The sequence below is a fragment of the Dromiciops gliroides genome, chromosome 4 (assembly GCF_019393635.1).
Source record: "Dromiciops gliroides isolate mDroGli1 chromosome 4, mDroGli1.pri, whole genome shotgun sequence".
In the NCBI taxonomy this organism is placed as follows: Eukaryota; Metazoa; Chordata; class Mammalia; order Microbiotheria; family Microbiotheriidae; genus Dromiciops; species Dromiciops gliroides.
Window position 1 is genome coordinate 342,762,890 of NC_057864.1, and position 18,579 is coordinate 342,781,468.

General features: G+C 38.1%; 1 non-coding gene across 1 annotated transcript; it reads right to left on the minus strand.

Annotated features, from left to right (window-relative positions):
- Positions 1–17,270: 17,270 nt before the first annotated feature.
- TRNAG-GCC lies at positions 17,271–17,341 on the minus strand. The gene has a single exon. It is a non-coding gene; the product is annotated as a tRNA-Gly (tRNA).
- Positions 17,342–18,579: the final 1,238 nt, after the last annotated feature.

Sequence of the window (18,579 nt, forward strand, 5' to 3'; positions counted from 1 at the left end):
AATAAATCTTGATACAGTGCTACTGACACACAAAGATAGGTGATCCTATTATGTTTCTTTTCTTTTTCTATCTCATTCCTTCCTTACTGGCTTTGAACTTCCCCTGATACCCTTCTCAGAGCTAGTGAAAATTTTGTGACTTTCTTCCACAGAACTCTCTTCCTATAAATATTTTCCAGAAGAAAAGCTCAGGAACTTATTCTAGAACGTTCATGCAGCATTTTCATAGGGTTTCCTTTTCCTTAATTAGTTTTTATGTCTTAAAACTGGAAAGCAAGGATAACTATCAACATGTAGTAATAGGCAAAGGACAGGAATAAAAGTGATTGATTGGAGGAAAGGAAGGAGTATTTTGGAATTCTCTGATAATAGAAAAGTCTGGTCTTGGAGAAAGAAGAATATTGAAGTTGAGCTATAGAAGCAAGAAGAGAATCAAACAGATTGAATTAAATGTTAATTTTAATATTTATTTTTCAATGGTTATTTAAAAAATTTAGAATGGGAACATTTATTGAGCCAAATTTTCACATTTCCCCACCAAAGTATAAAAATTAGGTCCCTGGGTCCAATCTTATAAAGCCAAATTTATATACCAAGAGGGGAGATGCTTACATGCAGGACTTTTCTACTCTAGAAGTAGACATGAAGGCCTTAAACTTAGAAGAAGAAGGTCCAACTTTAGATGTCATCTAGTCTAACTTCTTCAATTTACAGTTGAAGATTGAGTGACTTGCCTAAAGTCAGAGTGGTAATATCAGAGCTAAGATATAAACCTAGGTTTCCTGACTCCAAATACAGCACCATTCCTTATATAACAATGCCTTGTAGGCCTACTCGATAGCAATGTTTTTCTAGTTATATCCCACATGATGGATGGATCCCATAAAGGAATTTTGGTGTTAGTAATATTTTACCCTATGAAATATTGCATGTGGAAATTACATATCTATTAAAATATTATATACAACAAATTTTATGTGGAAAAAATTTTCTGTTTTGTCCCTGAATTTTCTCACCCCACCATCAGGAATAGTCCATGCTACCAGAATGTAGTTAGGAGTCTATCAATATATATCAAGCTCCAAAGTGTTCCGTGGTGAAATTGATTTAGGAAATGTTTATATAGAAGATTTTATACTTTGAACAAGGTCTATAACTACTTTGAACCTTAGATTCCTAACCATCACAACCCACAAATATGCTTAAAGCAGGGATTCTTTTTTAGGGTCAGGTGAAAGCTTCCATGCCAGTCAGTATTGGGTCCATGAGTGTCTGCTACACTTCCAGTGTGGGTGAAATAGGAGGATTCCATCTCAAAATAAAAAGAGAGAAAGATGGTGAGGAAACTGAAGCCTGGAGAGGTTGTCTAACTAGAAAGCATTATTATTTTATTTTTGAAAATTATTACATATTTTTTCTAATTACATGTAAAAACAATTTTAGCATTTTTAAAAAATGTTGAGTTCTAAATTCTCTCCCTTCATCCACCCTTGAGAAGGCAAGCAATTTGATATGGATTATACATGTGCAGTCATGCAAAACATATTTCCATACTAGGGAAGGCATTATTATTGATGACTACCCTGATTGAAGGCAACTTGTATAAATGAAGAACCTGTGCTATTTGCCTTGGAAAAAATGCCATAGAAGCATAGATTTAGAATAAAAAGGATTCAGGAGATCATCTAATCCAACTCTCTCATTTTACAGATGAAGAATTTGATTCCAGAGACATTGGGTTACACAAGGAGTAAAGACAAAAACCTTTGGCTCCGAATCCAGTTTTCTTTCCACCGTAACACACAAAGAGTTGGGTTGTAAATTTTTTATACAGTAAAGAATCACTTATTAAGCAAATAATTCCTAATTTATCTGGTGTGTAATTCTGATTTTTGATGAATCAGTTTCCTGTACATAGTAGACATTCAGCAAGTGCTTGTTAAATGAATTGAGTGTGCTTAAAATAAGGTTCCCCAGTAATGGTGTCTTATTTAGAAAGTGATGAGAATTAGTTCTTCAAATTAGGCCTTCAAAAGTTGTCAGCACACACTTAACACTTACTAGCTGTGTGATCCTGGGAAAGTCACTTAACCCTCATTGCCCTGACAAAAAAAAGAAAAAAATTGTTTACAGGGCAGCTAGATGGCTCAGTGGATAGAGCACTGGCCCTGGAGTCAGGAGTACCTGGGTTCAAATCTGGCCTCAGACACTTAATACTTAACTAGCTGTGTGACCCTGAGCAAGTCACTTAACCCCGGTTGCCTCATTAAAAAAAAAAAAAGTTGTCAGCACAGATATGACCAATTAGAAAAGAATTAGAAGTACTTCTGTTATTCTGCCAGAATTGAATTATTACTGATTCTTCATAACATAGTATATTATTACAATATTTGGCCTTCAAATAGCACCTATGGAGCTCTGCAATTTTTTAACCAACTCTTAGTTAAAAGAAGCAAATAGTAAATAGTTTGTGGTTAGTGTTCAAATTATTTCTTATTAAAACATATCCACTCATAGTATTGAACTACATAAGGGGGAAGCTATTGATCAATCAGAAGATAATTGAAGAGGTACTATATAAAGGCTATAGAGTATATACATTGAGGGAGCAATTAAAATACTTTTATGTGGACAATATAGAAGGATGGTGGGTAACTAAGGGAATTCCATAGCAAAATAACTAAGGAGGTGCTAAAAAATAAAAGAAGGAATAACTGATTGTGGTTAGAGTAACTAAGACAAGTCAAGCACGTCGAAAAGTAATAGCATAGGGGCAGCTAGATGGTGCAGTGGATAGAGCACCAGCCCTGGATTCAGAAGGACCTGAGTTCAAATCCGGCCTCAGACCCTTGACACTTACTAGCTGTGTGACCCTGGGCATGTCACTTAACCCCAATTCCCTCACCAAAAAAAAAAAAAGAAAAGTAAAAGCATAATACTATTTTCACTTTTGTTGTTCCTTTTTTGTTATTGTTCTTGTTTATTCCGTTTTTTCCCTTTTGTTCTGATTAATGTGGAAATATGTTTAACATGATAATAATGTATAACCTATATAAAATTGCTTGCTGGCCTTGGGAGGAAGGAAGGAAGGGAGGATGGGAGAAAAATTTGGAACTCATGTAATTGATAATAATTAAAAACAAATAAAATTTTGAAAAGAAAAGTAACAGCATACTAGACCATAAAAACCTTAGCCGCTTTAGCACTATAATTGGACAGCATTTCAGATCAACAGGACTCTCTTTGAGTAAGACAAATCACACAGAGATTGACATTTCTATATTCACATTTTTTTAAATGGGACTGATCAATTTTACTTAATTCTTTTTATTTATTTTGGCTTTTAATTATAATAGCTGATGTGTAGAACATTCATAAGTCTGCAAAACATTATCTCTTTTGAGTCTCATAAAACCCCCTTGAAGAAAATCATTAGTACTGTTATTTCCACTTTACAGTTGGGGAAACTGAGGCTCAGAACAGTTAAGTGATTTGTTCATGGCCACATAGCTAGTGTCAGAAGCAGATTGGATTTCAGCTCTTTCAGCTCCAAGAAAAGCCCTAACTGCCCTCAATTTAACACAGCCATCTATGAGTACAACATTCATTTTCTTTTTTAAAATTTATTTTTCTTTTGTTAACAACATTCATTTTCAAAGTGTTATGAAGAATGTCTCTCCATTTTGTTTATATTCAGTCCTCATTTAAGCTGTTTAAATTGATGGCTTTTGTTTCTATAATACATTATTTTCTGAATATATTCTCTCCCACTCTCCCCATTTCCTACTCAGCAAGCCATTCCTCGTAATAAAGATTTTAAAAGAAAAGGGGAAAAAAGCAATTCAGCAAAAACAACACATCAGCTGTGCTTGGCAGTACATGCAATATTTTATACCCAAAGTTCATTGATCTATAGATAGAAGAAACCTCAAAAGCCATCTAGTCCAACACTCTAATTTTATAAATGGGAAAAACGAGGCCCAAGGAAATGAAGTGACTTGCTCAGTGTCACACAGGTAGTAAGTAAGCATCATATTCAGAGACCATATTTGTTTTTGGGTTTTTTTGCGGGGCAATGAGGGTTAAGTGACTTGCCCAGGGTCACACAGCTAGTAAGTGTCAAGTGTCTGAGGCCGGATTTGAACTCAGGTCCTCCTGAATCCAGGGCCAGTGCTTTATCCACTGTGCCACCTAGCCGCCCCCCCCCCCCCCAGACCCTATTTGAATGCAAGTTCCCTGACATCAGAGCCAGGGTTATTTCCACTTCCCTTCTAGCTAACTTCTTCTTTATACTCATCCTCAACACCAGCTGCCTTGCTCTCTTCCTGGTGTCTTCCCTCCACCCTTCTTCCCCCTTTAAAATGTAGACTCTGAGAATAGGAAACAACCTCCTTCTCTTGTTTTTATATTCCCAGAACTTAGCACAGTACCTGGCAAATGGTTGTTTTTGAGTCTTTCAGTCATGTCTGATTCTTGATTAACCCAACCATAGCAAGCCAAACTTGGCAAGATGACAGGAGTGGTTTGCTATTTCCTTCTCCACTGGGTTAGGACAAACAGAGATTAAATGACTTGCCCATGGTCACACAACTAATAAGTGTCTGAGGTTGGATATGAAGTCAGGTCTCCTTGACTCCGGGCCCAGCCATCCACTGAGCCATCCAGCTGATTTTGCCTGGCAAATAGTAGACATTAATAAATGATCCCCTCTCTCCCCGCCCCCCCCCCCACCTCTCTCCCTCTCTTTCTCTCCCTCTTTCTCTCTTTCTCCCTTCCTCTCTCTCCCTCCCTCCCTCTCTCTCTCTCTTTCTTTCTTTCTCTCTCTCCCCTTCTCAAAGAGTATGAATGCTTTATCTGTTCTATTTAAAATCATAGTCCTTTTATATCTCAATTCAACAACTTTATTAAACACCTATGTAGAATTTGATCTGGGATTTTTATGTGACATGCATATTAATAATAAGTCTCACGTGATGGTAATAGGCTTTTTTAAATATTGAAAAAATGAAAAATTACATAAAATCTTCTAGGTCATTTTCTCCATTGGAAGGGAAACACGTATTACCCTGCAAACAACATCAATGAAAAGTATTGTATCATAGAACCTTAAAACTATAAAGGACCTAAGAAATCATCTAATTCAACCTTTTAATTTTATAGAGGCAGTTCAGTGGCACAGTTCATAGGGTAATGATTTTGGAGTTAGGAAGATTGGAATTCAAATCCAGCTTCAGACAAGCTGAGTCTTTGGAAAAGTCAATTTCATTTCTATCACTTCAGTTTCTACATCTATAAAATGGGAATAGTAAGAGCACCTACCCCACAGGATTGAGGACCAAATGAGATAATAAAATGTGTAAAGGGCTTTGTAAACCTTAGAGTTCTCTCTCTCTCTCTCTCTCTCTCTCTCTCTCTCTCTCTCTCTCTCTTTCTCTCTCTCTCTTTCTCTCTCTCCCCTCTCTCTCTTTCTCTCTCTCTATGTATGTATATATATATATATGATAGCTATTACTATTATAGATGAAGAAACAAGTCTATGGAGGTAAACAGATTAGCCCCAGGTCACATACTTAGGGCAAAGCTAGTTTTCCTGATTCTACTATAGTGTTCTCTCTGATTTTCTTTTACAATTGTGTTAGACATTTTGATTTATTTACAGAAAACCTAATTTTTTAATCTTAATTTTTTTTGAGAAAGACCATGTATATATTATTTTCCTTACAAACTCAATGGGAACTGGGATACAGGGAATGATCCAAGGGATTTTGGAATGATTTCTGAATGGAGTGAATTGCCTCTCTCTATGAAAAGAAATGGTCACTTAGTCCAAGCATCAATTACTCTGGCATTCCCTCAATATCAATAGGCCATTAAATCTTCTCTCAGCATTGCTGTTGAAGCTTGCTTCAATGTTAGCCAGGCTTCTTTTGTCAGCCAATGGCTAAGAAATTCCATGGAAGTGTAACCAGTGGTCTCTCTCTGATATGAGGAAATTCTATGTAAGGAGTTGAAGAAAATCTCTTTGTGTTTTTAAAAAGAATTGGGAAAGGCTTCCTGTACAAGTGGGGATTTAAACTAACTTCCTTCAAGTCCCAACTAGAATCCCACCTTTTATAAGAAATCTTTCCCAATCTCTCTTAATATTAGTCCCCTCCCTCTTTTGAAAGTTCCTGTTTATTCAGTATTTAGCTTATTTGTGCAGTTGTTTGCATGTGTTTTCTCTCCCATTAGATTTTTTTTTAATTTTTTAATTTTTAATTTTTTTAGTGAGGCGATTGGGGTTAAGTGACTTGCTCAGGGTCACAGAGCCAGTAAGTGTTAAGTGTCTGAGGCCAGATTTGAACTCGGGTACTCCTGACTCCAGGGCTGGTGCTCTATCCACTGCACCACCTAGCTGCCCCTCTCCCATTAGATTGTGAGCTGATCAAAGGTAGGGACTATCTTTTGCCTTTCTTTGTATCCCTAGCACTTAATATAGTGTCTTGGATAGAGGAGGCAAATGCTTATTGACCAACTAACTGGCTATTAAAATGTGAGGAGCTATTATTATTATTTAGGCTACTTTTCTATTCATCTTTAGTACATTGTCTTTCCTTTCCTGTTATCTTGGGAGAGATTCCATAAACACACACCATGATCTTTCACTAGACATCTTGTTACAAGAGAGAGAGGGTTCAAATCTTACCTCTGTTGATTTCAGCCTCAATGATCAGTTAACATCTCTGGGCCTCATCTGTAAAATGAGAGGTTGAACTAGGCAGACTCTGAGGATCCTTCCAGCTCTAGACCTATGATTTTCTGAACTGAGCAAGGCTATTTACCTTTGTTGTCAAAATTTTGGTTATATGGTAGGGGAAGAAATATGCTTGTGTTTTGGTCTGGCTTTACTATTGACTCATTATGATTTAACTCCTTTGTGCTTCTGTTTACTTATTTAAAATGGTTCACTAATATCTATTCTAACCAACTTTACAGGGTCTTTATGACAGTATAATAGAAGTAAGAGCCCATCAAAAATGTAAAAAGTATTAAATTAGTAAATGTTATGATTATTGGTTGTTACATTGAGGACTGTTGTCTCATCTTATATTATCCTTATATTGTCACAGCTTCCATGTTCTATGGCCCAGAATTGTGGGGTCTAAACCAAGCAATTGTAAAAATTCTTGAGAAGATCCAAAGCTCTTTGCTTATGACAATATTGTCTTAACCTGTAGCCATCTCTACAATCCACTCTCATGCAGAAAGGAGTTAGCCTGTGTGAAAATACCAGGACTGCTTTGAAACTTTTAGAATATATTACAATTTTTCCCTCTTCCCCATTGCCTCACATCTAAAGCACACGTCCTCCATTTCAACCTTGTCATAATGAGGTTTGTTAACACAACAGGGATAATTCATTGATAATTCATTCCAACACCTGCCAAGGGCTTACCAATGTAGCTTGCACAGAAGACCTGACTTTGACATAATTGTGTGCCTGGAAAATTGCTATGGCCTGTCCAGTGACCTAGTTCAGGTTCTAGTTGCTTTGTGAAGCAGAATTCTCTCCAAAAGCTCATGAGTTAACGCTTTACTTTTTTTTTTTTAGCCAGACAGAGGGCATACTTAGTTCATAACAGATATCTTGATTAAATAACAATGTAAATAAAGTTGTAATATAATACATACCTTCTAACATTTATAATCTCCCTCACACACAAAACCTTGAGTTCATTCTCCCACATATCTGAATATTGGACCTTCATAAGCAACATACATGGGGCATCCACTCATGGGTAACACTTGTGGTCAGAACAACTGTCTGAAGGGATACACAGAAAGGCAGCATGTATGATCAGGGTGCATGTAACTCACAGGGGAAACTTACACTTCCAATATTGCAAAGTTGCCAGTGTCTTCTCCTGATATCATCATCACTATTTGTGATGCTCCCTGCCAGTCATCCTCCTAAGGTATCTCATCTCACACTTTTTCCTCTGGAGTTGATTTCCATTGCTTCCCTTAGGCATTGTTCTTCAATTGTCCTGTTCTCCACCAGATATATTATTTTCCATTCCAAGAAGGTTAACTTCAGTCATTTGTGTGGTCACTTTGTATCCCTAAACAATATTCAATTATAGCTCATTTACTGGGGATGAGGGGGAGGGAAGGGGCATACTTCGGTTAATTAACCTCTTTAAGTCAGATTTGTTAGCCTACTTCTTCAGTGCTCTTTTTAGAACCATTGACAACTCAATCCTGCCATCTATCAGAGGTGCTATGATTAGTAAGCCTTTCCTAGCAACTTTCTGAAACCAACATTCTCAACCAATAGCTGTGAAACTTCCTTTTATCTCTTTAGTCAGGCTTTCTTCAGCCAATATCTTTTAGTCACGTTGTCCCAGGAAATACAAGAGCCTGTGTTGGGCTCATAATAGGGGCCTTTTGACTTCTTAGAATTCTTCTGTTAATTGTTTCTCTTCTTCAGAACTTTTCTCCACTTGAGTCTTAGTCTTCTTACTCCTTAAGCGAGTTTTTGTCTTTTTATCCCCAGCACCTATCACAGTCCCTGGGAAATAGTAAATACTGTATGGATCAGATGTGACCTTGGGCAAAGTCAATCACTTAACCTCTCTCAGCTTCAGTTTCAATAACTGTATAATGGGGATACTGATAGTTATCTTATAGGCTTGTTATAAGTAGAAAAGGTTTTTTGTGTATATACATATATATATATATACACACATACATGCATGTATATATTCACACAAGTGCATATATAATATATATATACACACACATATCTATATATTTAGTTGTATCTAACTAGCAATAACACTTTGCAAACCTTAAAGCACTATATAAATGCTATTATTATTAAATTGATTGATTGACGTGTCTCATCTCTGAGCCCCACTGAACTACAATGTCCTCCCTTGTGTCTCTCAGTTCAACTGTCACCAAATTTATATTCAGAAGCCCATTTTAGGATTTTTCATTCCCCTTGGTTAAGGTAAATCTCTTCAGGGATTCATTTCCTCAAAAAAAAAGATTAAGGGACATTGTACTAAGGAAATTGTTTTAACCTCATCCCAAAAGCCCCTCTGTTCTATGCAGAACAGTAAGTGCCAAGCTGTCTAGAGAATTCTAAAAGGCTGTTCTAAACAAATAGCAACCGCTGTGCTGGCTATAGAATTCTGAGAGACTCTGTGACCTTTCTCCCACTTCCCCCATAAACACATCTCTCCTGGGTCTCTCTTTGACCTTTCTAGGCTTGGGCCACCTGACATTTGAGAAAGTCAGTCTAATAGACATTAGCTATCCATTCCTCTAGATTCTCTAAATTGTGGAAAACAAAGTATCTGATCAATCAGTAGGTATTTATTAGGTGTCTTCTTACTGGTTAGACACAGTTGGAGATGCTTGGCATACTATGACAAAGATGAAATAATCCTTGCCCTCAAAGAACATATATACTATGAAGAGAAACATGCATATCATGATCTCACTTTTTTTCCGTTTCCTGCAGATTCCTTCACTGAATTAAGATTCTATATTATTCCCCCAATCTTATAAGAGGGATTGATGCAAGAGTCAACTGTTTCTGTGTCTTTTCCAAAACCATTCTAGAATGCATTGGCCTTTGTTTTAATGTAATAAACATTTTTGTTTATAGGCAAATATAGTTTTGGGTTCCAATGTTTATCTCTCCTTCCCTCCCCTCCCCCCTCCCTGAGGTGGCAAGAAATAAGATATGAAAAATAAGCATGCTTCAGTCTGTTCCATTACTGGACTTTCTTCATGCAAAGACACACAAGATAAATCCTTCCTTGAGTTTATTTCAAAGGAAAACTTTGTGTTGACAAATAAGATTGCATGCTTTCTTTTGTTAGAGTATGAAAACTTTATAATCTAGTGAATTTTCCTTTTTGCCTTAAACTCAGACCCAACTATAGTACGCACTTATAGAAATCTGCTCCTGGTGGGGCAGCTAGGTGGTGCAGTGGATAAAGCACCAGCCCTGGATTCTGAGTTCAAATCTGGCCTCAGACACTTGACACTTGACACTTACTAGCTGTGTGACCCTGGGCAAGTCACTTTTTGCCCTGGAAAAAAAGAAGTGGTTAGTGTATCAATTCTGAATAAATGAAAACAGAAAACTACTATAGTGATTGAAATTATGCGATTAAAATTCCAGAGGTGTCCTTTCCCTTGCCCCCCTTTCCCAATTCCCATATAGCCCTTATAAGAATGCATATTTGCAAATGTTAATGGACCAGTAGAAAAATGCTTCTGATAGTTCAAACTTTTCTCTTTCTCTGTAAGTCATAATGGCTGGGGGTGAGGGAAGAAGAGAAGAAAACAAGCATTTAATGAGTACCTACTCTCCATGCTATGCACTTCACAACTATTATCTCATTTGATCCTCATAACAAACTTGGAAGTTCATTATTATCATCCCTATTCTATGCTTAAAGAAAATGAAGCAGAGAGAGTTTAAGTAATTTACCCAGGGTCACATAGCTACTAAGTGTCTGAAGTCAGATTCTGAACTCAAGTCTTCCTGACTCCAGATCCAGTGTTCTACCTACTGAGGTACCTGGCTACCTCTAGAGACAGGACAAATATTAGCAAAGACTTTTGTTCTCACCTTCGTTCTACTTTGCTGACACTCTGGACTTCTTTCCCCACCATAATCCAGCACCCTTTTTCCCCGGGGAAGATCACTCTGCCCCATGTCCCCTTGCTCTGATTGGTCAGTTACTCCAAGAACCTCCTTTTCCAAGAATGCTCCCAGGCCAGTCATGTTCACTCCTTTCATTCTCTTTTTCAGCTTCCTTTTTATGTGGTGTCTTCCCTTATTAGAAAGTAAGCTTCTTGAGTGCAGGCACTCTCTATCTTTTGGCTTATGTTTGCATTCCCAGAGTTTAAAAGCACAGTGCCTGGTACATAGTAAGAACTTAATAAGTGCTTATTGATTCATCAGTGTAAACAGACACCCCAACTTATGTCCTCCCATCTTCCTTTTAAGATTATTAAAAAACTACTTGTTTTAATAACAGTTATTACATAGTTATTCCCAATCATTGCTGCTCTTATTATTTATTTATTTTGGGGGGGTATTTGGGACAATGAGAGTTAAGTGACTTGCCCAAGGTCACACAGCTAGTAAGTGTCAAGTATCTGAGGATGGATTTGAACTCAGGTCCTCCTGGTGCTCTATCCACTGCACTACCCCCCATTGCTGCTCTTATTACTAGGCAGTGTCTTTAGAAAGTGGGAAAACGTACTGAAGTCAATTCAACAAATGTTTACTAACTACTTGCTATGTATGAGGCACTATGCTAAGCCCTCAGGAGACAAAGAGGAAAAATTACAGTCCCAGTCTTCAGGGTGATTGCTATAGAACAGGATTGATATTTATAGCTTTTCTTTCTTTCAAGACTTTGGTCCCAGCTGAAATGAAACTCCAACCTAAGTAACAAAGAATTCGATTTTGGACTGAATGCACAACACTTGGACAAATTAAAGCAGGTAGAGGCCCCAGAGACACCATAATACTCTTGGGAATAGGGAGATAGTTTAAGGGTTTATAAATTGTGTGCTCAATAATAGCTAAAGGGACCTAACCCTAAATGTAGGATAAGATCAAGAAAATCATTCTCTGGGAACCAAGGGAGAAATGACAAACTGGTGCCCAATCAGGATATTTACAAATTAGGCATAAGTATGCATGACCAAACCCAAACAAATTTCAAACATGTTTCTAATGATAGATGATTTCATATTTTCCCCCTATTAATTGAATTGAATTTCATGGGGGGTACCAGTTCTAATCCATTATTCTCCATGAGGCAATTTGTAGTGATAATGATGCAGAAGGAAGGAAGAAAAGGAAGGAAGGAAGGAAGGGAAAGAAAGAAAGAGAGAGGAAGAAAGAAAAGAAAAGCAATAAAGGAGAAATGGAGAGAAAAGTAAAGAAAAACAGGGCATCAATAAAACTAAACAAAACACATAGAAGAAAGTACAACAGGAGACACAGATAAGCCAGGGTTGTTTTCTACTACTGAGTTAAATTTAATATGCTCTTTTAAAACAATCTTCTTTCTGTTCTTGGTTGCCCTATTGAAATGTTTGTGTTTGTTGATGTTTATGAAGTTTGTAATAAAAAAGAAAATTTATATTATAAATGAAAAAATAGGCTACTTGTAGCCACTGCGAATGAATATTCAGCACTTGTAAGGTCTAAAGCACTTTGCTGAATGCTGAAGGTACATACAGAAAAGCAGAACAATCCCTACTTTCAAGAGCTCACATTCTAATAGGGAGACAAACTCATATAGGAGGTTATAGCAGCAAGTCAGATGGAAAGGTCCCATGGTCCTTGGGGTGCAGCAGCAAGGCACATGGTAATGCATCTTCCTTAATGTCTTTTCCACTGATAAAGTCATACCCATTTCTAATAGTGAATCATTAGACAGTGCAAGGACTTTGATAGCTAGAACTTTCTTTTTCTAAGTCTCTAATAACTATGGCTGCTGAGACAGAAGAGGCAGCACATGCAGAGGAATTTACCAGTTTGCTTCTCCACAAGGGTTGCTTCCCTGCAGGATGGCTGTGAGTTCAGACTCAAAGTAGGACCAGGGGTCCAGGGGACCCTGCCTTTTCCAGGACTCTTAGACTTTTCTGTATTTCAGTGGCAGGTGGCCAGTCAGTTGTTGTTGTTGGTGGTGTTAAGGATGGCAGGCCCTTTTCCACAGGGGTTTTTCCCTGGATGATAGTTGAAGGGGACTAACTTAAAAATATGGGTAGTGAGCTCTTTTTGTAGTGGCGAAGAATTGGAAATCAAAGGAATGCCCATCAATTGGGGAATGGATGAACAAGCTGTGGTATATGATGGTGACAGACTATTATTGTGCCATAAGAAATGACAAGCAGGATGACTTCAGAAATGCCTGGAAAGACACATATGAACTGATGTATAGTGAAGTGAGAGAATGTTGTGCATGGTGACAGCAATATTGTCTGATGAAGAACTATATAACTATTCTCAGCAATACAATGATCGAAGACAATCCCAAAGGACTAATGATGAAACATACTATCCACCTCCAAAGAAAAAACTGATATTGACTGAATATATTCTGAAGCATGCTATTTTCATTCTTTCATTTTTTTCCTTTTATTTGAGTTTTCTAGTACAAAATGACTAATATGGTAATATTTTACATAATTGCATATGTGAAAAAAAAGTTCCATGGCAGGAAGAGGGGGGAAAACATAACTACTGGTCTGGAGATGCTACTATTCTCAGAACTCTTGAGCTCAGGGTCCTGGGCTGTTTCCACTGAGGAAGCAGTGATAGAAGTGATGATGGTAGTTTTCATTCATTTATTCCTTCATTCTTTGTTTATGCTAAGCATAAGTAGGCTTTAATATATTTTATTTTTAATATACATTTTTATTACTAATTTTTCATCCACTTTGTTTTTTATATGTGGATTTTTTGGTCAATCTCTTTTGAATAACAATTTTGCTAAGGAAATCTCATGATATTCTGAAACCTGATGCAATTAACATAATTGTTGTTGTTCAGTCATTTTTCAGTCATGTCCAATTCTTCATGACCCTATTTCAGGGTTTTCTTGGCCAAGATGCTGGCATGGTTTGCCATTTCCTTCTCTAGCTCATTTTATAGATGAGGAGCTGAGGCAAATGGGATTAAGTGATTTGTCCAGGGTCACACAGCTAGTAAGTGTCTGAGGTCAGAGTTGAACTAAGAAAGATAAGTCTTTCTGACTCAAGGCCCAGCCCTCTGTTCACTATTCCACCTAGCTGCCCCCTAATTAGCATAAAATTATGCACATAAAAGAAAATCTGGAGAATATCATCATCTGTAGAGAATCTTTTTTCTACTTGAATCTTTTCTAGACCTTCTGTGACAATGGTGGACGACTTTAGTTAAACACACTTTTTTGTTTTGTTTTGTTTCATGGAGTTTTTGAATAGCAATCTCTGAATTTGCCTCTATCAAGGAATCTTGTGTGATTTTAGCATATGAATTCGAGACTTCTGGTTGAGAGACAAAGCCTGTGATAATCTCAGGGCCTTGCTACCACCATGGGACACCCCAATGAGGAAGTATGGCAGCCAGTGTCCCTCCTTTACTCCAAGTAATCCTTTGAGGGTATATTTTTTCTATCTAGGCAAATACCTTTTTAATAATAAAAATTATAACAACATAAACACTGTGTAGTCCTTCATTCTCTACACCTTTCATCTTGAGGGAGAGATAGGAGGCAGCTCATGCTAGGTGAATCAGACCACCATCACCACCACCAATTCCCCTGGGACTCAGAAGGTGACAAACTAAGATCTTGATCCCAAGAGCCTTAGGAATAGGAGCTGCCCAAGGGGCAGCTAGGTGGCGCAGTGGATAGAGCACCAGCCCTGGAGTCAGGAGGACCTGAGTTCAAATCTGACCTCAGACACTTAACACTTACTAGCTATGTGACCCTGGGCAAGTCACTTAACCCCAATTGCCTCACCAGAAAAAAAAAAAAAGGAATAGGAGGGCCCACATGCTATAAGCCTTGCTTTCAGCCTGGTCCTGGTAGCCACCAATTAGAGGAGAATCAGTGTGGAGAAGGGGTCTACCCTCGCTCACCATTACCAATTACCAACTATTGACCAACTGGCATCAATTGGACAGGCAAAGTCAAGAGCCCTAGGAGTGGTAGAACCTCATCCAGACCACCAGTGCTACTTGCAGTTGAGTCCTCACAGCCATCATCCAGAGAAGCTACCCCCAAGGAGATGATGCCTGGCAACTACTTCTGTGGTTGTAACAACCATAGCTATTGGAGACCCAGAAAATAAAGTTCTCACTACCAAAATCTTTGCCACTATCAAAATGGTTCAAAATCAGAAACTTATGTGATTTTATCAATTGAAATATCATTAAAGATGATACATTACTCTCTGCTTTACCCCTACACGCTAAGGACGATGGTACCTTTCTATCTGACTTGCAGTTAAAACCTATATGGTTTGTCTTCTGTATTAGAACATGAACTCTCTAAGAGAAGGGATCACCTTATTTTGTATAGCAAGTGCTTAATAAATACCTTTCCCCTTCATTTATTCATTCATGTGGTTTTTAGTAGAAGATCATTTGTGAAAGACTGTGTGTTACCTCATAATTTCAAGTGGGATTCCCGAATAAATATCCTAAAGGGAATAAAAATCATATGAGTCAATAGTCATTGATATTCTCTTGATCATCTTTTTGGGGGTGTTAAAACTGTCTGTGACTTTTTCAATTCTTTTGGGATCTTCCTTTCCCTAATAAATCTTGTCAAATGATCCTTCAGTGTTTTAAGGTTGTGGAGCTTCAAGTATACATTTCTTTGATTTGTACTTGAACCAATTCAGCTACTTTTTGAAACTTCATTTTCTTAAGTACCATTTCCACTTTCTAATTTAGCCACTGGGGATGGAGGTGTCCTCAGTTAAAGAACTGCTGTTTGGCTCAAGGGCTGGGCCACTGGGTCCATTCCATTTTCACTGAAGGGCCCATCTGTTCTAGAACCATACATATGATTCAGTTGAGGTTCAGTTCTTGAGAAGCCTTGACTCTCATGAGAGATGTTAGGTACCCTCGTGTCACAGTTGTGTCTTATCCTGTCATGGTGTTCTATAGAAAAATTGCTTAAGACTTAAGTTTTGGCTTATGTCTGTTTTCTTAAAGGAGATAGTAAAAAGGTATTCAATGTACAAAGAACTGTAAATAGAGGTATGGAACAGATGTTTACTTCCTACACACATACTGCTAAAGGATACAAAAGAGACAGATTGACAGAACAATTTAAAGCAGGATTCTGCTTTAAATATATCTTCTTAGGATGCTGATACTTAAACTTAATTTCAACATGAAGCATTTTACATTTCACCTTGGCTGTATACTCTTTTCTTCAAAGTCCTTGTCTTTTGGCAAGCTAGGCCTGGGGCTTCTTTTGCTGCCCAAAGAAACACAAAACAGAAAAAAGCAACCAAGGCCCAGGTGCAAACTCACCTAGTTGAGTCCATGCTGTCACAGGGAGTTTAGTAACAAAGGACCCCAGGAAGAATTGAAGCAAGAGAGTTAGCTGGAAGGCATGTCTCTCTCTCTCTCTCTCTCTCTCTCTCTCTCTCTCTCTCTCTCTCTTTAAAAGGTCCATTGGTGGGGCAGCTAGGTGGCGCAGTGGATAAAGCACCAGCCTTGGATTCAGGAGGACCTGAGTTCAAATCTGACCTCAGACACTTGACACTTACTAGCTGTGTGACCCTGGGCAAGTCGCTTAACCCCATTTGCCCCGCAAAAAAACCCCCAAAAAACAAAACAAATGACAAGCCAGTCAGTTGTTACATTTTCATGAACAGTGAGGAAGAGCACAGGTCTTAGAATTTAAAGAGCATGTCTTGAGTCCTGGTTCCAACTAGCTGAACTCTGGGCAAGTTGTTTAGCCTCTCAGAAACCTAGTTTCTTCATCTGTTAAATAGGAATAATAATACTTGTAATACCCACTTCACAGAATTATTGTGAAAGAAGTCCTTTGGAACCCTTAAAACTCTACAGAAATTAAAGTGGGCATTATTGTTGTTGTTGTTGTTCAAACCCTCACGAATAAATTGTAAATGACCTAGTGATGGAGGAGACAAAAAGGGGTTAACAGATGAACTGAGGCTTAAGTCTTTAGCAATAGTACTGAAAGGGTTAATGGAGAAACTAAGGTTTGTGTTCTTACAGTAACCAAGAGGGTTTGTCCCTATCAACCCTCACCATCTACAGAGGCTGTAACTAGGTACCATTAAACCATTAATATCCATTAATATTCCTAGATGACAAGACACCTAGAAACCAGATCTTAAGTAAAGAGATAAGCATGTCTTTATGAACATGCACAGAAAAGGCCAAATGTGTTCTTAGCTTCACCTTATGACATTTAGAGCCCCAAAACACACCCATAGGGAAAAAGGTACCCACCTCAGGGGTTGCCTTAGGACCCCAGGAAGTCCAAATTAGGATAAGCCCTCCCATGTACCTCCTTAAGGAGGAGATTAAGATAATGAGGAGATAACCAACTTTTTTTGTGTGTGTGGAGCAATGGGGGTTAAGTGACTTGCCCAGGGTCACACAGCTAGTAAGTGTCAAGTGTCTGAGGCCAGATTTGAATTCAGGTACTCCTGAATCCAGGGCCAGTGCTTTATCCACTGGGCCACCTAGCCGCCCCCGAAGAAGTTGGCGTTGCATTGGCCGGGAATCGAACCCAGACCTTCTGCATGGCAGGCTAGAATTCTACCACTGAACCACCAATGCGACTTTTTCTCACTATAAATATAACTACTCTTCTTCCCCCTGTTTGAGACACCTATCTCTTTTGGGTGCTTCTCCCTGTGGACTCACAGTATTTTAATAAAACTTGGGAAACTGAGTCTTGTAATTCTTTTGGGATCAATCAAATCCATCCCTACATCACTATCACCATATTGAAAAGCCCAATAGGTTTCTATTCAGCAAGAACTGTAAGGGCTTCTTTTCTATTTAGGTACTTTAAAATTTTGCATTTCTGTTTTGAGAGTCCTTGAGCTGCCATCTTTTGAAAATTTTACTCTAAAATATCTAACTATGAAGAAAACTGTAACACAATAAGAATTTTAATTGCTTCTAACTGCTTATTTTAAAAATATTTGAATATGTTTTTAAAAATACTATAATTATTCTTTCTTATCTCATCCTATACTCCCTTGTCAAGTGTGCCTTCCATGTGTCCATTACTGAATGAGAGAAGAGAGTTTGCCTCCTCAACCAAATCTCTCTTTATTTTGTAAATCCCCTTGATGGTTGCATTTGTATTGTAAGAAATAATTATGGTGTTATCAACTCTATTCAGGCCTATCTTTTTGTTTGTTTGGGTTTTTTTTTGTTTTTTGGTGAGGCAATTGGGGTTAAGTGACTTGCCCAGAGTCACACAGCTAGTAAGTGTTAAGTGTCTGAGGCCGGATTTGAACTCAGGTCCTCCTGAATCCAGGGCCGGTGCTCTATCCACTGTGCCACCTAGCTGCCCCAGGCCTATCTTTTTAACTAGCTACAAAAACTGTAAGATCTTAGACTTAGAGCTGAAAAGGGACCTTAAAGGTCATTGAGGCTAATCTCTTTCTTTTACAGATAAGAAACTGGAAGCCCAGAGAGGGGGCATGATTTGTCCAAGGTCACACAGAGAATAAGTTAAGTCACAGATGTAGGGTTAGAAGGGACTTCATAAACCACCTCTTTCAACTCCCTTATTTTACAGATGAGGAACCTGAGATCCAGAGAGGGGATGTGATTTGTTCAATGTCACAAAGGGAGTAAGTGGCAGAGAGGAGATTCAACCTAGGATTTTAAATTCCAAATCCCAGACTCTGTCCACCATACCATTGCCTCTCAAAGAAAAACTGCTATATTAGCCTAGCCCCAAACTCCATCTAGTCTTGAGTCAAGTCAACAAGCATTTATTAAGTATTTAATATATGACAGGCAAGCATAGTACTAGGCATTGGGAATACAAATACAAG